Source organism: Crassostrea angulata, chromosome 2 (genome assembly GCF_025612915.1).
Source record: "Crassostrea angulata isolate pt1a10 chromosome 2, ASM2561291v2, whole genome shotgun sequence".
In the NCBI taxonomy this organism is placed as follows: domain Eukaryota; kingdom Metazoa; phylum Mollusca; class Bivalvia; order Ostreida; family Ostreidae; genus Magallana; species Magallana angulata.
The window spans coordinates 15,443,743-15,468,139 of NC_069112.1; the positions used below are offsets into that span (position 1 = coordinate 15,443,743).

At 31.6% G+C, this 24,397-nt stretch overlaps 1 pseudogene; it reads right to left on the bottom strand.

Annotated features, from left to right (window-relative positions):
- Window positions 1-225: 225 nt before the first annotated feature.
- On the bottom strand, window positions 226-23,149 carry LOC128170844 (uncharacterized; annotated as a pseudogene).
- Window positions 23,150-24,397: the final 1,248 nt, after the last annotated feature.

Genomic DNA, 24,397 nt, shown 5'->3' on the forward strand with positions numbered 1-24,397 from the left:
CTAGAACTTCATCGAATAACCTTAACATAATTTTCTTCGTTTTTTTTTTATAATTCTTGACAGTCAGTCTTTACAATTGGAGAACAACAACCAAACTAAAAGACATGAGTTAAAAGCTTTTTATTTATAATATAAAGCTTACATATATATATATATATATATATATATATATATATATATATATATATATATATATATATATATATATATATATACATAAGACGTATTTTACATTGGTTTTTAAACAAGTTTGTTATCCAAAGAAATAAAATGATATCAATTACAATAGATTTATCAAAATAGTGTTTTGCTTCAGATTACCAAGTTACTCTCTCTTCTTCCAATCCTTTCATATTTGAAATGTGTTTCAGACACAAAATGTCATGCGTTAGTGTTTGAGTTACAAAAAATATCACGTGCAAAGTTAAACAATCATAGTCCTAAACAAAACAAAAATAAAATGAAACAGCAAACAATTAAACGACCTGTACATATTTTATTAGACGAAACAAGTGTGTTTTACTACCAATATAAAAGATAAAATTAATGAAGAACTGTTTGCAAATCTTGCCTAACTTTTTGCTTTTTTCAATATTAATAATAGAAAATATAAATTATAGATAGCAAAGTTTAAAATTCATCTAGATAAGAACTTGGTTGGTACGTGATCAAATCTTCTGAAAAGCCCTTCAAACCTCACAGGATCTGATTATAATTATCTCTTCATATTCCCTATTGGAACTAACCATTCGAGGTTCCTACTGAATTTTACATAATTTTGTTTTTATTGTGAAGCGTTTTGATGTTTTCTTTATTTTTTTTTTACAAAAAATATTCAACTTAGCTTGTGAAACAACGTTTCCAGTTCCATTTCATACTTGAAAATAATTTTAGAAAACCCTGTTAAAAAATACTTTATTATGTATTTTACAGATTCAGAAAAAAATCAGTATTTATTTAAAATCAAAACTCTTTTTTTCTGTTATTTTTTTTTTTCTAGATAAATAATATAAAGAGTCGACTTGATCATAGTATCAGGAGTGTATATCGAGGTTAAATATTTTCAAACATGTAAAAAGCACTACAGAAACTAGAGAAATGCCATTGCAAAACCTAAGCAATCTGCAAAAGTACGTTTTGTCCCAGCTGAAAATGTAAAAAAAAAACAAAATTGTAAAATTCTCAGATCCAGTGTTTAAACATTTGCGTAAATGCCTTCGTCATTTTCAGACTGAGAATTCATGTAGATATCTTCCATTCCAGAGTCAGTTTTGATATACTGAGCCACTGCTTGGCAACAAAAAGTATACTCATTCTAAAATGAAATGTGTTTTTTTCAAAAACAAATTTTTGATATCACGATGAGAGGTAAACAAAACATGATTGCAAAGATTAAAAAAAAAAGTTCACATGTGCTTGTACAAAATTTGACGGAGAAACCACGTATTTAAACATGAATATTAAAGTGTTTCGTCACATGTATTACCATGCTGGTAATCATTTCCGGTCGACGACTCTGTAGCTGTCTGACAATGGTTAACATGTCCACCTCTTGATCCTGTTGTAGTTGTTGTATGGCGTTATACACAGCACAAAACACTCCACATCCAGAAGCGCCATCTCTAGAAACAGAGGGACATTAATTTTAGTGATGCGATAGGTTTTACAATTATTCATGTCATTACTATTAAGTGTCCTATTCATGTTTTTTCTTTTTTTTTCAAGCTATGCTTCTCAAATTGAAGACAATAAAATGATTTTAACACCAACATAGTGTTAAAACAGGACATTTATATTTTGTTAGCATTCTTTGGAGGAGAAGTGTGTGTTTGTGTGTTACTATTACACTTCAAAGCAATGTTAACCTGGAAAGAACTGTTATTTTGTTTTCGGAATCAACTTTCGGTCCCTGCATTATAAACTTTACAAGTTCTAAAATGGCATTGGTTTCAGCCGGAAGGTCTTCTTTGAAATGCCAAGATGTGATTTCATAAATAGTTGCCTCCTGCCAATCATTGGACTGAAAAATGAAGAAGATAATTATCCCTTTATTTCAGTGAAACAGAAATGAATATACAATACGATCTAAAAGTATACTTATTACCAAGAATGAAATAAGTATCAATCAGTCTCTATTCGATGATGCCACTAACAAATTTAAAATCGTATTATCTCCATGATGAAAACATTTTTGTCATATACATGTATATGAGGACATTATGTATGTACAATTATACAGAATAACTTAGAAAGAATAATCTTTAAAGACAAAAAAAGCCAGTTTAAGTTTTCCGTATACCAAAAACGCACCGATAATGCCTTTATCCTTACGTTCGACTTTCTGACATGGTCTGATATTTTAGAACTGTATATGGTTTCTACTTCGAAACTAAATAGCTCACGACGACGGTCAGACAAAGAAGACCATTCTGCAGTCTACAAACAAAACACAACTGTGGCATCGGTATTTCAGTAAAAAAACATGAAGGTAAATTTGCTGTATATTTCATTAAATATTGAATGATGTTTTATTCATCAATATTAATTGTCCCTTCAGTTACAAATGAAGATTACATTTCAGCCTAAATTCTTACCATTGTTTATTTATGCTTCGGTTTCCAAAAATAAACATTAAAAATATTAACTGACCGATGGTATTTCAGACAATGGGTTGATGGACACCACGAAACTGCATTCCTGGTCAATCAGTAGGCGGATCAAATCTACGGCCGCCCCCTGTACCGGATACTGACAGGCAATCATACAGTCCTTCATGGTAAACGCCTGCAACATTTAAAGATTAAATTATGTATAACTTGATAGGCACTTACATACCTACAAGGCTGTGGATATTGCCCCTGTTTAATTCTAAGAACAGTATTGGCAAAATTCCTACCCACACCCCATCTGAATGTTATGTTTTTTTCTTAATTTACCTTCTAACAAATGATTATATTTTATTCTAAGTACTCACTGAAATTGGTACAGCGTTGACGTATGTGCTACGTCCAGGGACATGGGAGGATAGTATTATTCTCATCTTGTCAGCTTCAGATTGAAAACAGAAAGGTTAAATCACAACAACGTTTGAAATTGTTTTTTTGCGATTCTTATGAAGCACTAACTATCTAATTAAGGTAGCAAAATTCAAAATATTTCATATTGAAATGGCAGTACATGTACTAGTATAGAAATCTTTCGCGTGAGTTCGTCATTTATCATTTTAATGGGAAGCAAAGCGGTTTAGAAACATTATGGGAATTATTTTTTCTAATCTTCATGCAAAACAAATAAGAATGGGATTACTCGTACTTAAAGTTTTACAATCTATTTACTATAGTAGCACCAAAACATCCATTTGAATTAATATATGTAATAACTTCAACTTTGTTACAAGACACTGACCTGGTAAAACATGTTTGGTCATGTTCAAGCTTTGGTTTTGTTTCCCAAATTTCATATCCTTTTCCTCAAAGGCGGGTCTAATAGAAGTAAGTTCCTACAATGATGAAACATCTTTGGTGATACCTTTTCATTTATCTTTCAGAAATCAATCCTGTATTCAATCAATACCAGGTCTTATAATATGATCAAAAAAGTATGTCCTTAATATACGGTTTATCGACTGAACCTTTGAAAACCGATATTCAACGCACTGTGTAACAGTGCCGAGTAAATTATCTAAGTACCATTTTCTAACAATGTCGGTGTTTATTTTCTACACACATTGTATCAATTAATGATCAATCAATGTTTTATTTTTTAATCGAAAATCAGAGGTAAACTTTTGACCTCAAAAACTCATACTAATTGCCTTTAAATATAAACACATTAATGTTGTTATAAATGTATACACCTGTTATATTGAAAATATACTCACATTGAATTCTTTCATAAACTTTGACAAGTTAACTGCTTTGTTTGACGAAATATCCGATTCCACTTCCTGTACAAAGTCAGTCTTGCTGCGCACACAACTTTTTGTCCGGAAACTTTCGTGCAGTATATAATACAGGAATTTGTACTGGTTCTAAATCACAATACAGTATATATTTGTTCATTCTCATCTTGCAAATCTTTTACTTTGATTTTACCAAAACTACATTGTTCCTTATCTTACAAAATTTTTAAATAAAATGAATCAAGTTTAAAAACCACACGTCATACGTTCAGACTGACTGATATGTGATAATATAGATGTGCGTAAAAACTTAAACACAATATCGCGATTCAATAAAATAATCACATCACGAAGTTGAACAACCTTTGGTATAAAGTAGACTATAATAAATGAAGCTCTGCCATTTACTCAACTGAAATGTACCCAAATCATTACGATAATGTTTCTGAATTACAATCTATCGTTATTCAGTTTTATTTGTAGAGCATTCAGTGAACATTATCAGCGTCTATTGACAGTACATAATATAGTACTTACAGCGTTTTGTATCATGTTCATGCGATCCTCTCTCATCGTATGTACAAACTCCACAATGTTTATCCTGCCATCTCTTACCCCCTGCGCTTGTAGTGCATCAAGGGCGATAAATGTCCCAGTGCGGCCGATACCAGCACTAAAACAAAGCATGTCCTACTATTAGTCTTGGATTTTGATTAAAAATTTGTGTCGGTCCCAAATAACCCCCCCCCCCCCCAAAAAAAAACTAAAATAAATAAACAACACCGTCTCCCAAGCGTTTTAATTTTTAAAATCAAATCAACTTAAAAAATTGAAGTTTAATCCAACTTATGCCTTTGAGATTTAAAATAAACAATTGAAATAAAACAAAGTCATGTCAATTAATTATTTGAAATATCATTTATGAAATTCTTTTATGAATATGTAGCGCAAACGATTTGTTATGTATGACTTGTCTTTATTTAACAGAATCCATTTTAACGGAATAAAAAATTTCATGTACCTGCAATGAACAACAAGTTTACTTTCGGGGCGCTTTTCTATTGCCAATGAAACGTAACGATGATACGCAAGGAGTTCCAATGGACTCGGTATTCCGTGATCAGGCCACCCTGTGTACTGGAGATGTGTGATCTGGCGGCTTTTCTTCAACTTAAATATCATAGAAGTTAATATAACAAAAGATAGTGATAGTCAAACATATTTCTATTATATTATAGATCAACTTACTCAGAAATTTCCTTTTTCTAAAGATAACATTGACTTAACTCAGCATCATCTCAAAACTTCGTGTGATGATTAAATGCAAAATGCAAAATGTATTTCAACGTTGATAAATATCCTTACAAAATTTATTTTATCATTCAAACTAAAATAAATATCTTTTGGAAGAAAAGAAGTTACCTTTATTTAAAAGTCAGCTTCTTTTACATACAATGTAGTACGTTATATTTTTATGTCTATACGTGTTACCACACAAGCAAGATAGTTTAATAATTTACCTGGCTATTTGCAACCTTTAGGTGATGAATTGCGAAATTTGCATAATTCTTCGTATATATAAGTTGAATGCTGAACTTTCCCTTTTTTATTTTACCACCGTCAATTTCAGGCCAGTATCTTTCGCATTTAATCTGTCACAATAGTTTAATTATATCTGTTATTTTTCATCAGTGCAAAATTAAAATAAAGTTTGAATGGAATTCTTTAACAAAGAAAAATCACATATTGTTTGGTATTTTGAGAAAATACTAACAAATTTTAAAATGATGTAAATAACATAAGCTTTTCATTTCGAAATATTTTTTTTAATGCATTTGCCATGGAACTAATTCATTTTCATGATATGCATTATCACTTACAAAAATGTTGATTTATTGACCAGTGCTTGAAATTCATGATAATGGAATTGAAAGAAAACTCAGCGACATAACAAGAAAACTTCATAAAAAATAAACGAAAAAAAATTACCGTCGCTCCTTCCATCAAGTTGGTTACCATGGCAATAACCGAAACATTTTCTTGCCACACCATTTGCCAAAAATCAACCACTGTATTTGCTCTTGGTCCTAAAAAATGACATAACTAATCACGCAAGTTTTCAGTTACCTCTCATATTGTTTCTTGGATCATTACATACTTTGTTAAAATCATCCTATTTAATTATACAGTTAAACTCGTTTACTAAAAATATAGCAAACTCTCGGATATAGCGAATTTTTTTTAGTCCCCTGTAAAATTCTAAGCATGTCTTTGCAAATGTTTACGGTTATAACGAATTCGTATAGAACGAATTTACGGATTTTGCGAATAATAACGAAATTCAACACTTTTATAACGAAGATCTTTACAGTTTAAAAGGTTTGCACTACCATTTAACATAATAGTTTTTCATGTAAATTCCTCAATTCTTAATCCGATTATTAAAGGTGTCAAAAGAATGTATTTTTATTTTAAGCCTCAATTAGCAAAAATTGTAGTCTTGCAAAAGAAAACATGTATATAGTAAATTAGCTATGGTTTTTGTTACGAATTCGTTATACGGATATAACGAATTACGGATATAACGAATAAGTAAATCCATTGGTCCCTAGGACTTTGCTATACCCGAGGTTTACTGTATTTACATTTTCCAGTGTCTTTGCCTGTGATAACACTACGTATCGATTTTTTACTATATATTCCAACAACTTCAAATGACGTATAATTGGAATATCAGCTGGGTTTGCTTATTCATATTTAAAAATTTAGTCGTACAATGGCTTAAAATCGTATGAATATAATCTATAAGGAATCATTCTTTAAACATTATGAGGGGATAATTTCGGTCGGGGCGTGATCAAATCGACCGAAATTATCACCTCACATTACTCAAAGAACGATTCCTTATTTCTTATGTATGTCATTCTATAAGACACTCTTCATTTTTGCACCTTGAGACGCTATGTATGCTGTTTCTCCATCTGCATTCTGAAATTTAAAAAAAATGGATGTTCTTTCAATTTTTGCTTTAATCCTTTTTTTAAATTTACATGTTATACTTAATAGAAAAACCTTTTTAAGTTTTATTAGTCTAAGATTAAGTATTTGTGTTACAAACTTTTATGAAATTAGCATTGATGTAATCTCCATTTTCTGTAGATTGAAGAATCACTCTAGAATGGTCATCTGTATAAAGAATAAAAGGAAAAAATAGATTATGGGTATTCTATATGAAATAATGAAAATGGATCATCCCTTCTTAGGTAATTTGTATTAAATTTTTGGGTTATACATGACATTCAATGGAGCTAATTTTTTAAAACTCATGTAATGAGTTTAAAGGGCCAAATTAGCACTATTTTTTCAATCACAAAAAGGTGATAAAAGAATTACTTTGCTTAAATAATGATTAGCATAAAATCTCAAGGCATACCATTTTTTTCCCTTGAAAATGGGTATTTTTTTTTCTCTCAGGTTTAATAATTTGCTTTTTAAGAAATTGAACGTATTCAAATGAAACGTTCTAAAGTTATTATTTTTTTTGGGGGGGGGGGGGGCATTTATGTTTCGTATATTTTCTTATATTTCGTTCATGTGCATGTACAAAGGCGCTAATAAAACAGAAAAAATGATCACAGATATTGACTACATTTTAAATTAAAAAAATAAAAGGATATTTCGTAAAAAAAAACTTTTTTTGCTAGAAAATGTTCCATTTACAAGTTAAATTTCTAAATGAAATAAAGTCTTAAATCGACTCTCTGCTATGCACTATTTATTACTTCGGATAATGATCTTAAGCTTTATTCATTTATGACAAAATGTATGTAAACGTAACGTATTAAGAATCAAATGATTGATCTGTAAATATAATCCTATTTATGTAAATTCTACTAAAAACCCCCACTAGGAACAACCTCCAAAACATACATGGGAAGGTTTTCTTGAATCTATTTTTCACCAGGTTTTCTGGTAGCTTGCCAACTGTACAAGCTATTTCAGGATTTTCGCCATATGGAATAGCCTGTGAAATGACAAAGTTATAAGAATAAATGGTTTTGCTGTTCACGTACAAATTAATAAGGAATAGATGTAAACATACATGTATAGCTCTATCATAATCTATGTTTTAAATTTCTTTTAATTTTAGCATTAAAATTTCTAATCTTAATTTAGTGTTTTGAAAGGTTCTGACTTATGGCCACACGTATTCAAACTTTAATTTAAACTACTACTTTAGTTTATTTTTTGTGGTACGATTTAATTTTTTTAAGCAATCATAAATGGTAATACATTTATAACATCTCTCCGCTAACTGTTGACATTTTTACCCCCAAATTTTTTTTTAATCTAAACCTACACAGAACTCTTTTTCAAATCCATCTTGAATGTCATGCTCCAGGGAATGGATGGTGCTGCTAAGCTCACGAATTTTAATATGTTTAGCATGGATCTGTTGATTTGTATAATATGTTTCGTCCACGGCAGGAAACTGTACTTCTTCGTCTAAATATGACAAAATATAATATTTAAATGAATAAACAATGAAAATATTCAAGTTTAAACTGCTTGATTTAGCTTTAAGACCTTGTTCTGGAATCGCCTGCAATTGTATACTATTTTCTTTCTTCTTAGGAGGGTGTCTTTTTCTACAAAGTAAACACAAATAATTTATATTGCTTTACACTCATACCAAACCAATTGTATAGTGTACTATTGCTAAGGAACTTTTACAGGTATGGAACATGAAATTAAACAACAAAAACAACACTTACACGCCACCGTCTAAGGGTAAAATAACAACTCAACAATAATTTTTACACTTAATCATGAATAAGCGTTCGCTATTTATATCTTATCGATTGCAAGTGTTGGACGGGAAATATATGCCATTTTCTGACTGATGAAAATAATGTTTCGCATATAGACAAGTATTTATTAACTATATATCATGTTCATTACTTTTAAATGCACATTGCTTTTATGCATACGTTATTTTTTTTTATTTTCCATTGTTAAGTTGTTGTTTTTGTACATTTCATTTATCCTACGAATTTGATGAAATATGAATATATTTGACAAAATAAGCTTGATTTCGCGTTTTGCTTAACTGGTATTTTTTTACTGCCGGACTGAGTTTAGATTAGATAAAATTCTAACGAAATTCAACTCAATATAATTTAATGATAAATGGTAATTTTTTGGCAATTAAAACGAAGAAGATTGTTATTTTACCCTTAAAGTGTAAGTCCGCAGTATTATATGACATAGAATTATGAGTTTTTCGTAATGTTTCATTGCTTTGTAATGCTATATTAATCCTACGCTTTGCTATCGAAGGTATTGCCATGTACAAGGATAAAATGCAAGCAGTTTTAATTTTTCAAACGATGATATCAGCATAATCATATAACTTCAAACTGAGTCAAAAGATAGATACGAATTTATAAGCAAACACCTTTTAGTACTGACACGGACAAAAACATAATTATCTAAGTAACAGGTATAAAACTGATATAAAAACTGATATAGTTAACAGCTACCTTAAGATGACGACAACTACGATGACTGTTATCAGCACAACAATGACGACAACAGGAGCGGCGATGACTGCAGCACCTGGTGATTCTGGTTCATGAAGTGGACTTTGGACATGTTCTGGATTTAATATCATTGAAAAACTTATTTAACATGATTCAAATTGCTTTTATGCCCTTTCCCGTTTTCTTTTTTTTCTTTTACATTTACAAAAACAAATAAATAGCCTCTTTGTCGAAATTTTAATATATTTTTAAAAGTTTGACAACTTCAACGATGCATATTTTATATAGTTTTTCATTAAGTTTTCTTACTTTTGTTACAATATTGATTTTTCCATCCAGGAGCGCATTCAGAGCAAGTTCCGGTTGTTTTGTCACAAGTATTATTACTCTCACAGTTTCCACTGCAGTTATACGCACAATCAATTCCATATGTACCGTTTCTACAGTCTAAAATTGCGTTTAAGTTGCAACAGGGATTATTCTATATCCGAAACATTTCCAAATGTTTAAAGTGAAACGTGTTTGGTTACAACATTTAAGTTGATTCTCTAATCTGAGTTCATTTTCATTGCTTAACAAACGCTGTCTATTACGTAACATCATGACGTGACTGTAAAACATAATAATCCGCCAGACATAAAGATAAGTTATTCAATTCATATACATACATTCATGGCACGTGTCTGTGGTCGTCCATCCAGGTTTACATCCCTCAGAGCACTTCCCATTTACATGATCACAAATCATATCATTAATACATTCCCCACATTGGTACGTACAGTTCTCGCCATAAGTTCCACTGTTGCATTCTACAATTGTTAAGAACAACAACATTCACTCAAAAAAGCAATATGCTTTTGTTTTCTCTGTAATTTCCTTTCTCAATTTCATTTGTTATCATTGTGACTCAAGGTGATGCATTTTATATCTTACTTTTATCGCATTTTGCATTACGATAACCGTCAGCGCACCTGCTACAATTTCCAAAGAATGGATCACAAGTGTCATTGTTGTAACATTGATAACTGCATCGGCTCTGACAGTTTCTTCCGTATTCATAAAAACTGCATTCTAAAATAAATGCAACTTTCAAAATGAACATCAACAGAATCTAATCGTGCGGTTATTTTGACAATTTTTTGACGTAACAAGTTCAGATTATTTAAGACAAACTTCTTTTTGCGCTAAAGAGTGAAATTAAATTTATGGCTGAATATGGATAATTTGTGGGGTGGGGTTTACACAAAATATTCTAACATTTTTTTTTATTGAAGACAGTGTGTGTACTTTAATATCTAAAATAAAAAAAAGTTTCTGTTCCTTTCTATGATTTTTAAATAGACTGAAAAGAATACGTAATCCAAAAATTTAAAACTTTATCACGATGGCATCTGTTAAAGATAAAGTTAATCATTCAGTTAAGTTCGACACACACATGTAGCTATCGTGAAAACGTACCTATTGTGCAGAAATCACCTTTAAAACCCTCACTGCATCCATCTGTACAGTTGCCATTGACATTGTTGCATGCTTCATTATTCAAACAGTTTCCACATGTCTTGGTGCAATTTTTTCCATAAGAACCATGCATGCAAGCTAAAAACAAAAAAAAATTGTTTAAGTAACGATAAAGGCAGAAAAATATCAAAAGCTGATATGAAAAAAAATCAATAGAAAGGGATTAACTTAACATTAACGTTGTGTTCATACTTTCATATTTAAATTTTTGAAGGGTTTAACAAACGTGCTAGGAATGGACAAACAGTGAGTTGTGTTCAATATCTTTATCACTTGTCATGCTTCGAAACTAAATGCATATCATTCTACTTTTTACCATCGCCGGTTACAAATATTTCAAACTACTTATTTCTTTAGCTGTGATTATTTGTGATTTCTATTTTGATAGCACAATATCTGAACACGGCAAAAAAAAAAAATTGAGATAAAACTTACGCGTGACGCAATATGGCGTTTGATATCCAGGTGTACAACCATACAAACATTCTCCAGAGTAACGGTCACAAGCTTTCTCTTCACAGTATGAACTGCAATTCAAGCTACAATTAGATCCGTAAGATCCAGGTCTACACTCTACAGGAAAAAAAAAACAAACAACAATCTTTATACAAAACCAAAAACATCCTTGAAAAAAACCCTAAACCAAACAAACTAATTAACCACATCCCCCATTTTCTGTGGTTTCAAATCTTTAAGATGTATATTGTCTATATAACACGATATACAGACAGGGTTTTAGGTAATAAATATATGATATAGGGAAAACAATTTCCTTGAAGAAAAAAATACGAGTTTCCTGTTGTTGTGGTGATGTTGATGACATTTTACTTGATGGAGCACCCCCTTCCCCTACATATAAAAACCCAAAAAGATGGGAAAACAAGATGGGAAATAAAAGAACATTAATATATATATGTATATATATATTTTGAAAGATGTCATTAGCATCAAAACAATCTTGAAATTTGTAAAGTAACAGTCGGTTCAAACAACAAAGGAACAAACTTAAAAATGCACGTTTTATGAGTTTTTTGTTTCTTTAACTGTATTTCAAAGCTACCAAATATTTACTTTATGTTTTTGGATAGAAAAAAACCCCGTAAACATTCACCTTAACAAGTTTGGCAATATCCTTTTTAAAAGTCAATTTTATGCTTAGTGAACATTTTTAACTCATTTACGTTTGTTTTGTATTGCAATGGGGCTAAATTATGCTAGCACATGAACCGATGTTCAGGCATCTAAATAGCACAATTTAGTGTCATTTATTATGTGCTTATTTTGCTAAAAATCTGCACAAAAATATAGATACGTTATAATGTGCAACAAGTGACCAGTTTTGAAATACCCAGTGTTTTAAATGTTATTGACACAACAGAACATTAATTGTAATTTACTACTGCGGGGGGAGGGGGGAGGGGGTAGATGACAACTTTTGAAATAGCCCATTTGTATCTTTGATCTTTAAGAGATATTATAAGTGATACATATTTTGAGCCTTGGGCTGATTTTTTCTATATAATATTTTACCATGACATGTATCTCCTGTGAAACCTTCCATGCAGCCACCAAAACAAGTTCCGTCAGTAAAGGAACAATTGCTGGCCTTCAGACAATGTCCACATGTTCTCTGACAGTTCGAACCGTAAAATCCGACAGTGCAAGCTGTAATGAAAATCAACTTTCTTCTCACACTTTCTGCTTTATAGAAGATCACTTTTTAGAGCAAATCTCGTTCCTCATATTTATGTATTTAAACTAATAACAGCCTAAAAATGCACCTTTTACATAGGTTTTTCTGAAATGTTCTTACTTTTGTTACAAAATTGATTTTGCCATCCAGGAGAGCATTTAGAGCAAGTTCCGATTGTTTTGTCACAAGTATTATTACTCTCACAGTTTCCACTGCAGTTATACGCGCAATCAATTCCATATGTACCGTTTCTACAGGCTGAAAATGTGTTAAAGAAGCAACAATTATTATTTTACATTTGAAAAAAGAAGTTTCTTAACGTTTAAGATAAAACGTATTTGGTTGCACCTTTTAAATTCATTGTTTGATATGAATTCATCGCATTACCAATCCTGCCTGTTATTTAACATCATGCCGCTACTGCAAAACATAGAAATCCGCGTGACAAAAAAGTAAGTTATTAAAACATGCACATACGTTTATGGCATGTGTCTGTGGTCTGCCATCCAGGTTTACATCCTTCAAAGCACGTGCCATTTACATGATCACAAGACACAGCATTTAGACATCCCCCACACTGGTACGTACAGTTCTCTCCATAAGTTCCACTACTACATTCTTTATTTGGTGAAAAAAACAACGTGATTTTTTGTTGTCTATAAATTTTTTTCTCAATTTTATTTGTCATCTTTATGACTCAAGATGATATTTTGTATTTTTATATAAAGTTTTAAGTTTTATATCCTACTTTCATCGCATTTTTCATTTTGATAACCGTCAGCGCATCTGCTACAATTTCCAAAGAAGGGACCACAAGTCTCATTGTTGTAACACTTGTAACTGCATTGGTTCTGACAGCTTCGTCCGTATTCATAAGAACTGCATTCTAAAATAAATGCAACTTTCAAAAATGAGCATATTTTTTTTCAAACATATAAGACAATTGATAAAAAACTTAAGTTATAATTATACAGGGTCCTTGTTAATTGTTTCAATCGGATCTAATCGTGTGTGGGCTTTCGTTGTTGAAAATTTGGGACGTAACAAATTCCAGACATTTAAGACAAAGCCTTAATGGCGAAAGAGTGTGAAATTAAATTTATGGCCAAATATGGATATAAAGTGGAATGGGGTTCACACACATATTGCCTAAAATTTCTGATTGTAAACAGTATGTGTACTTTAAAATCAAATACACATATCTGTTCCAATATTTGACTAAAACATGCGTTTTCTAAAAAATATCAAATTCAAACACGAAGGAATCTGTTGAAAGATGAAGTAAATTATTCTTTATAGTTCGACACATACATGTAGCTATCTTGAAAATGTCGTTCTATCTAAACCGTACCTGTTGTGCAAACATCCCCTTTAAATCCCTCACTGCATCCAGCTGTACAGTTGCCATTGACATTATTGCATGTTTTATTATTCAAACAGTTTCCACATCTATTTGTGCAGTTCTCTCCATAATATCCACTCAAGCAAGCTATACTCAAATTAATCGTTTAAGTAGAAATAAAGAAAAAAATATTAAATCCTGATATAAAAAAATATTAACAAAAAAGATAAACCAAAAACTAATTTTGTAGTAAAACTTTCTTAATTGAAATTTTGAAGCGTTACCGTAACAAACGTGCTAAGAGTAGAGAAACAGTGAGTTGTGTTCAAAATCAGAATCTTTACTAATTGCTATAGTTTGAAACTATAATTTCACACCGTACGTTCGAAAACTTTTTCTTTTCATTTAAAACTACATATATCTTTTTAGCAAACGATTATGATGCATATATTGATCACTGAACTAAAAATCTTTTGTAATTTTTAATGTGATAGCACAATACCTCATTACAACAAAAGAAATAAAGTTTGAGATATATCTTACGCATGGAGCAATTTGGCTCTTTATATCCAGGTGTACAACCATTCAGACATTCTCCAGAAAAACGGTCACAAGATTTCCCTTTACAGTACGAACTACAATTTGAGTTACAATTATGTCCGTAAGATCCAGGTCTACATTCTACCAAAAAAATAAATAAATAAAAATATTTGAAACACCCCATATATATGTAATAAAGTTGATTCAGTTTTGTATATACAGGTGTTTGTATTTGTGTTTCTCTTTCTTTTTGTTATGAATGGGTTACCGTATGTGATTGACGAGTGTCGGGTGAGTGTGCTATTTTTAGATCGAGTATTTAAAGTGACCGGTTTGGGTGTAGTGGTCAGTAGAGGGTCCGGTAACGACATCAGCTGGGTGCCACGTTTTGCAGCTCCTGATATAAGAAATGGTGAATATCTCCAGTTAGCTTAATACTGAGTAGAAATGGGTAGCCATTGAATTCTTGGTTTGTTAGGCGGGCACATGTTTTCCTAGCCGTGCAGAAGGGTGTTTGGTACAATTCCCTGAAATACAGACTGGTGTGCTAGACGGGAATTCTCCTATGGAAGGTCATGTGGACAACAGACGAAGGTCGGGGACGCATTCTATGCTGAGTGTGGCGTGGTTTTCTGTCCGGGCAGTGGTCGTAGACTTGAAGCGAGAGACCTGCGAGTCCGTGGGCTTCCAGTTAGGATAGCGACTAGAGGTACAGGAAATTTGACGAGGGCAGGAGCGTCTCGAGTGCATAGTGACCTTGAGTTCATTTTCAGAGAGAGGTTTTAAGTGTTTAAAAGCGACTGTTATTACAGGCTAATTTTCATATACACAATTTTGAGCTGAAATTTGAACTAATTGTAATAACACGGTATTTTGAATTATTGAACTTCAACATTTTTTCTAGTAAATTTTCTAACAAGAGTTTTATTGGTTGAAATAGCTTCTAAACAACATTTTGTAGTTTACTTCCATTTTATATCTGATACAGTGTGAATTAATTTTGAATTCAGTTGATAGTATCAGATATTTGTTCATTTGTTTAATTGAATTATTATTTTTTTTTTTTGTTATGTTCGAATGAGAGTGGCGTGAAAGGGGGAGTGAGATTAATGATTTGTTTTGTTTATTGATTTTTTTTTCAAATTAAACTTGTTTATTTTCGTTACAAAATTCTTATTATTCATTCAGCCAACAAAATCCCAAAAAACTCATTACAATAACCAACAAAAGAAACAAACAAACTAACCTATGTTTTTTTAGTTCCATATCATAAAGATGTATGTTTTTTTTTTTTTTTACAAAACTTTATATACAGACTGAGTGTCTGAGTCTGAGCGATGCATGTATGGTTTAAAGAAAACAATCTGTTTGAAGAAAAAAATGAGTTTCCTGCCGTTTTTGTTTTGTTGCAATGTTAATGAATTTATAATTGATGGAACACTCCCATCCATCTATAAATAAACAAATTCCAAATAAAGATAGGAAAACAAAAGAACACACACATTAATACACCCTAGGGAACCTTGGAAGGCTGAGTGAAAAATAAAATAACAGTGTACACATTCTGTGTAAGGTAAACGCATTTGGTTACGCAATCTGTTAACGCTCAACGCTCATTATTATGCAGAAACAAAATTCACCATGCATGAATTATCAAAAAAGTTTGTAATGAGGCATCAATAACTATATTTTTGAAAGACGTATTTGCCCAAAAACAATCTTGGAAGTTATGAAGTACTAGTCGGTTCAAAGAGGAAAGGAACAAAGTAAAAAATAAACGTTTTACGAGTTCATTTTTTATTCTTAACTGTATGTTAAAGCCCCTGAATATTTACTTTATATTTTGATTAAAAAACCGCATAAACATTCATCTCAAGCAGCGCCGTAATAAGTTTACCAATTTCCTTATAAAAAACCAATATGTAAGCATGTCGAACATTTTCAACTCCGTTGCAAATGCTTTTGTATTACAATTTAGATAAATCATGCTACTAAATGCAATGATGTACAGGCATCTATTGAGTACAAATTAGTGTCATTTGTTATATGCTTCACGCATTAAAAATTGGCACAATAATATAGATACGTTACAATGTGCTGCAAAAAATTATATGTGTAACTATTATTCAGTCTTAAATGCCCAGTGTTATAACTGTAATCGACAAAAAAGAATATTAACTGTAATTGGCCACTGAGGGTTTGATGACCACGTTTAAAATGGCACATATATCCTTTGAAAACGGTGATCTCAAGCGGTGCAAGGGTTAAGCCAACGTTAAAAGTACAGAAAACTGGAGAGGATTGATTGTGTCTGTATACAAATAGGGACAGGGTAGGGTGCAGGGAGGGAAAGAGACAAAAAGAGAGAGAGGGGGAAAATTTGAAATATCTAAAGAGCAAAAAAAACAACAACAAACAAACCCAAATGTAACAAACAGGTCAAGGAAGTTTAATAGGATTCTGTGCTTTTATTTTCACTGAAATCTCCTTTCGATTGATTGACTACTAAGCACAGGTTTATTTGAATGTGCTACTCGGCTTGTGGGCCACACAAAAACGCCAAACAATAGAATTTACAGTATTTTTAAAGATAAAAAACTGACATTCTAGAACTGATAATTAAGAATTAAATAATCTTAAAATAAAAATTCATACAATTAACACAGACGAATGAATAATAGTATTTTGCTTAAATAGCTTACTTACCACTACACAGAGGCGATTTAAACCCTGGAAGCGCACACCCATTATCATCACATTCTCCAGTGTCAATGTCGCAGGTTTCATTATTCTTACAATGATTACATTTTTTTGAACAGTTGACATCATATGTTCCTGTTTCACAACCTAAATAGCATGTTTGTAATCGTTACTTGGATTAAAGTTCACATATCCTTAAAACATACACTTTTTGATATTTAATACAATTAGTAATACAAGAGTAATGCAACTTGTCAGCTTACCATAAATCTGCACTTTGCATATTTCCAAAACAGGAACGTTTACATCTGAGTCTCTTACATGCGGCTGGTAAAACCATACATATCTTGTTGTTCCTTTACAGTCCTCCTTAATAACAGTTGTTAATTTGTAAGAAATATTATCAGTGAAGCACACATCTGTTGAACCAAGCGTTACGTCCGATGTGTTTGATACAATGATACTGTAACCCCGCAGACGTTGTGTGTTTAGTGCACTGCCCCCTGTCAATGACACATCGTGTATTTTTTTTTTGAAATTTCCATTGATTGAGTTAAACCGAAACGAGAAAATATTGCGTTTAACGTTTCTTTGATATATACTTACTGTCATTCCTGTACCAGAATTTCACATACTTGATGCTTCTTACGGTTTGTAGATCAATTCGTAGCCACGCCTCTGTGACACCGGATACAGCTGTATGTAAACAGGCTCTAATATTTTGACTGAAATTTCCATCCACAGTCCTGTTAGGCCAGTAAGGGTATACGCCTCCAGAGGTATGAATCGGACTACTGTCTGCCTCTGTTACACCAGGATCGACAAACTGTACTGAAAGGACATTGAATATCATTAAACGGGTCATGACCATACTGATTGATAACATATATCTAACATATCTTATAAACTTCAGTCATTTAATATTTTTAGTTTGATAAAATATTGGCGCTTCTGATTGCAGGGGTTGACAAATACATTTTTTAAGCACTTGCCCTCAGACAAGTGGCTAGGCAAAATTTACTTTCCTTACCTCAATATCTACTAGCCCTACCAAATTTTTTATTGTGATTTTAAAAAATAAACAATACACATACCGTACGATGTTTATGCCCTTTATTTTAAATTTTTCCACTTTAAATACTCTTTATGAAATATACATGGTTTTGATTTAACATTTTTTCCTCTTGGTTTTCTCGATAATGTGTATGATATTTAATTGGATTTGTTGTAAATGTAAAAAACATCTTATTAACAGTTTTAGGTGTTTTGATAATTTCTTTCTCCTTAAGTGAATTTCTGAGATATAAATAGGTGACAAGCGCACGTTCACGACCGTGGTTTCAATATGGCCACAGAGGTGTTAAAAATAAAGGTGAAATGAATCATCAGCAAGTTGTTTAGTTTAAGCTAATTATATCTAGTCATATTAAGCCTGATATTTTAATTTTTAAAAAGCTTAAGGCTATGATAATGATTAACAAGTGATAAGAGGAACATATCTATTTTTAGCATCAGTTATGGCAGCGTATATGGAGACAATGAACACAGCTCAAAGAAGTTGAACATAGAATAAACAGCTAAAATTGATGTTTAATTGCCATTTTAAAAGTATTCATCTATCAACAGATTATAATCAAAACAGTTGTTGCAATAGAAACCTTTAACAAAGTTTAAATTAGTTTTAAATAATACGATAAACAAACACAAGAACAGTGCGTAGTACTGAAGAACAGTAGTGAGAATTTTATCTCATTACGATAGTCAGTGCTGTACAAAGAAAAAAATGTCAAAAGCGATCGTGGTGTATAATTTAAGCACCCTTAGATCGTAAAGGATTTTTTCAGAAAAAAAAAGTGCGTATTATATTCGGCAAAATACGGTACTTTCATTTTCAGTACATATGCGAAAGTTTAAAATGTCACTTGACCACGGGCAAGTCCCTACCGAATTTTTACTTGCCGATCGGAAAAATCACTTTCCACGGGCGTCTGACATCGGATTTGTCAGCCCCTGCTGATTGGTCGATCTACTTTTCTCAACTGTTATGATTGAACTCTTTTTATTGAAAGGGAATTTCAAAAAACTGAACACTGCCAACAAAATGTAAAGTTGTGTCTGTTCTGTTTAATTGTCAGCAAACAAAATGCACCTTTATAAATGTAAAAATTCAAAAGTTTAAATTTCACAAATAAACAATACACATTATTTAATTCACTAAATGAAAAGTTAAGCGTCTTCTCACTATTCCGACTGCTTGAGATCAACATTTACTGTGAAGCTGGCTCTTTCAATACCAGGAAAAATTAAAAGAAACATAAAGGCCTACATGTATACACTTTAACAGTTACACTGATGTTCAAATTTGGTAACGATAAGTTTTAAACTAACAAACGTACATGATCGGTCATCAGAATAAGCATCGTAAAGCAAAGCTATGAGTAGTGCATCAACGCCTTCGGCATATTCCAAGCGGCAGATTTATATCATTTGAGTATCTCACTGGCTATCATGTTACCTCCACATTTTTTTTTTTTAAATCGCACATAAAAACTATTATTTGTCGTAGTAAAAACTATACCTCGTGTTTATAGTCTATTTCATAGAATCTAGGAACTTGTAGTCAAATATAAAATATAGAAGTTTAGTGATTATAAACTTTATCTTCATTAATTGGTAGAAAAAATGTGTTGTAGAAATAAATGTAACAATACAAAAAATAGTTTTTGTCTGCTGTTGCAACAATTAACATGCTTGGTAGAGATCCCCCCTGAAGATTAATTTTCGATCCGCGCCTGACCTGGTAATAGCATCAATAGTGCAACAGACTATACTATTGTATGAATGTTCCTTGAAAATGGCTCGATATATACAAAGTTTTTATGCAAAACAGACACCAAATATTTGTTTAAAAACTTGGTATTGCACAACACAAGCATTAAACATGGCTATGATTTTGTTAAGCAACCCAATGTTTATATTTTCAACCACTTTACAAGTGGTTGAACACGAACGATAACTTTTTTCTGAATATTAATGTGTAGTACAAATAACCGCTAGATGTTGAAATAAGGCATACATCTTATAAGATTTTCATGTTTTAACATAAGTCAAAGTAGGATATGATATGAAACACGATCAGTACTTACGTATTTTGAGAATATTATTCGAGCATTTATACTTTCGCTCGAAATTTCACAGGGACTAAACAAATCTTGGTGAAGTCTCGTGAACTTTCATTCGATCACCTCTGGATTTATTACATACATAGCAACGATAAAGGAAACATTCCGAACACATTTGCAGAGGTGAATAGCTCTGCTTTAGCTGAATGCGCATCAATTTTGAGTTTTGTTGCTGTTATTGCTTTGTATTCATACGCGCCGCATACATACAATACAAATTATACATAATTAGAAAACATAAAGAGGGTTAAAGAATGTAGCAATACGCGTAAAATTAACCAATATCGCAACCTCAAATGATACGCTGCCCACCACTGATATAATGTTGCACTGGTGGTCAGGATGTTGACCACTCATGGTATAATTTTATCGTTAACGAGCAGCCTTACCTTCCAGTAATGATCTAATTTCAGATTTATATCATTGGCGTTCAAAAATTGTAACCACTTATGATAAGGGATTTTTTTTTTAAAAGTACTACCTTGACAACTAATGCAATACATTTTGATATATCTACAATTGCATTAGCATTACTTGCAATCTCTGCTTCTGCCGGAACAGTGTATTGTTGATGAAATATATTTAACTACATGTTAATGCTCTACCGTGTCGGGCTTCGACCAAGCGTCTCGATCCATACCCGGTTAACTCTAATTTTCAGGGAATACAACGAAGAGTAAAATGGCACTTGCCAAGTGTCTCTTAGATGAACGAAGAAGCTTTAATTCAATATAAATAAATACAGATATATAAAACACTGCCTTCTGACTATTTCGATATTTACCAAATGCCGTTGCCACCTGGTAAGGCAAATTGGTTATGCCACTTGATTTATCAATCTGGCTATTCAACTTTGTCTATCAATCTATCAATTTGTCACACACAGTATTGTACCACCAAACACCAAATATTCATATAACAAGACCCATTTACATAAATCACAGCTGTGTTAAGGCTTTTTTCAGTATTCGTAAAAAAAAATTCTATTTCGAACAATCAACCACCAAGTTATGAGAACACCTGACTTCTAAATCAAATGCATTGTACCTTACATTTTAGGACAACCAATCATACTTTCACAGAAAAATTCATTGTAAGGAGGATATAGAAAAAAATGTCATACACGAAATGTCTTACATATCGAATAATATCTCATTTTAAAAACTTACAACAGCCAATTTTGCGCAAATATCATTTACGTTCCTGCAATATCTAAATCATTAACTTAACAAAGTTTATCGCTAAATTATAATTTCCGACAGTGTACACAAATTCCTAACTTAACCTTAATCGACATTTGTTTGTAAACATTTCAGTATGTTCAGCAGGAACGTGAAAAAAATATGGAAACGAGGTACACGTTTTAGAGACAATAATGTCAAATAGTTTAAGCCGTGCGTGAAGTCAAGCTACAAGCTGTCACTTGGAAGAGATTATGCAACGAAAACAAAAGACTAAGGGGATTTTTAATGAAATCCAGTGTTGCATTTTGCAAAAAATGTCGCATTTACTTCTGAAAAACGCAAAAGGTCACAAATGCGATTCGCAGCGTGAGCCTTGAAATGATAAGAAAATTATTATAAGATTATTATACATTGACATGCACATCCCATTATGTCGTTTATTTGTTTCCGCAGATGCCCCGTAACGAAATTTAACCGGACAGGAAGTTATTGACATTTTTTGCTATGTTTTTTTTTGTCTTGTTCATAAATTGTGTTCACTATTATTCATAACTGACTTCGATATTTTATTGACGACTGCCGTCATCTAAAATCAAGCGATGTACATAAACCTATTGAAGATAATGATTTCATAATAATAATATACTGAAAGGCAGATGTTAAACCATGTACACTTTACATGTTTTATCATACTAACACACAATTCAGAGACAATCATATTTAAAGGTTAAATTTTTAAATTTTATATTGTAGCAGTGACCAAGTAAATATTATATATATGTATTAAAATACTGCATTTGGTTTGATTAAAATGTACTAGTTGTGCATGCAATTTGTGCAGAGATGAGTACTATAATTCCATCAATTGGCTCAATTGCTACTGTTCATTAAGTTAATTACATAATCATGTCATGAAAAGCCTTAAGATTTTTTTTTCAAAATTAAAAAAAAAAAACAGATGTAAAATACGATTAAAGAACAAGAAAACATTAAAGCTATCAATATTTTTCTTTATATTTTTTTGATTTTGTTTAATGTCTCAATATCGTTGTTAGGAAAGTAATTTATATCTAAGAAGAAATATTTTAATTTAGATGCATGAAAGTTGACTTCAATTTTTCAATGCCCGACCTCTATTAAGCTTCCATAGTTTTTTTCCTAATCACAGCTTCGTAAGATAAATGTATGGGAAATCTACTAACAGGTTGTGGAATAATTTTATTTTCAATCACCTAAAGAGAACAATCAACACATATTTAAATATTATTCACAGCCTATGCATGAGTGACCTATATAATGACCTTCCGTAACAACGACCTACAAATACCAACTTAAAACAATAATTACTTTTTAGCATCTTGATCGCAATGGAAATATACTAAAACAAATGACAAAAATTGATACTCACAATAACTTAGTACGGATATACTACTCAATAAAAGAAGAAACACAACACTTTGAGCGTCTTTCGTGGCCATTTTTGTTTGCTTGTGTTGTGGTGTGCTTCTCTACGGTACAATAACTTTTCCGGGTGGAAGATTTCAGGATAACATTACACGTTCGTCCAATTATGTCTGGTTTAAATGTTTTTTTTAATATTTTTTTTCACAATCAGCAATATGAGTCCTTGTTTAATTTCCTTTTAGAGTATATACTATTTTTCATGATGAAGTTATTATGATAGGTAGGCCTGTATTACCACCTTTAGAATTCAATATAATTTAGTAACTTATAAGTTAGATACAAGGACACACTATGGGCGAATCACCTTTTAGCCTTATACAGATATGCAAGTCATTCAAATATTGTGAACAAATTAACATGTTGAATAACATATAACTTTAGAGTCAATACAGAAAATCGATATTGCTTATGTAAAATGAGTAGATATAATTGCACATGGATTTGAATATTTTGAAGACGATGCCTACCCCCAAAAAGAGAAAAACAATTAAAAACCTCCAATAATATTATCAAACCAACGAAATGGAGGGCAGGACAGACAAGGTTTCAAAATAAACCAAAAACATATGCTTCAAAGTGACAAATACATATATTCGACTGACAATCAATAAATCTCACTAGGGACCTCCAAACATGGAATTTTTTTTTATATAGAGGCCAGATATTTAGAACATGTTACGCCTAATTTTCTGCTACATTTATGATAAAACAAAATATCTGCTCTTTATCTCTAAAAAACGAGTTTACACTTTGGACAATATGATAAAAGGCGAAATGCAATTTGAAGTTTACACACCACTTATACGCGTTAATGCTCAGGAAAATTGTTGCATAAAATCGTGCACTTAAACATGTTTACATAATATGCCTATGTGAACAACCTGTTTCACTTCCTTATGACAGATATCAAATATCTTTTCGATGTTACACACCGCATGGAATTGATATCTTTTAAGATTATACGCTCTTAACGCTGTGTACCTTATTTCTCTTTCGGTTTTTAGAAAAGTGTTGCACAAGAACTGAATATTTCCAATAACTTTCAGTGCTAATTTGCTAACGTAACATCTTTAAATGTTTAACGAAATTATGAATTAATTGTCTTTTTAAAATGTAGCTCCATTCTTAATTCTTTTTCTTTTAAAAAATAAAGTCGATAGTAACATGTACATTTAGCGAATAATTTCGGCAGTTACTTAATTTAAACATGTCTAGCCTGTATCGGTAGGGACAAGTTTGGGAATGTCGTGTTTGCGTTTCAAGCTTAATTTGTGGCATGTGAATCCTAATGCAAGACTTCAACGACTGTAAACCCCTCTTTTATTATTTA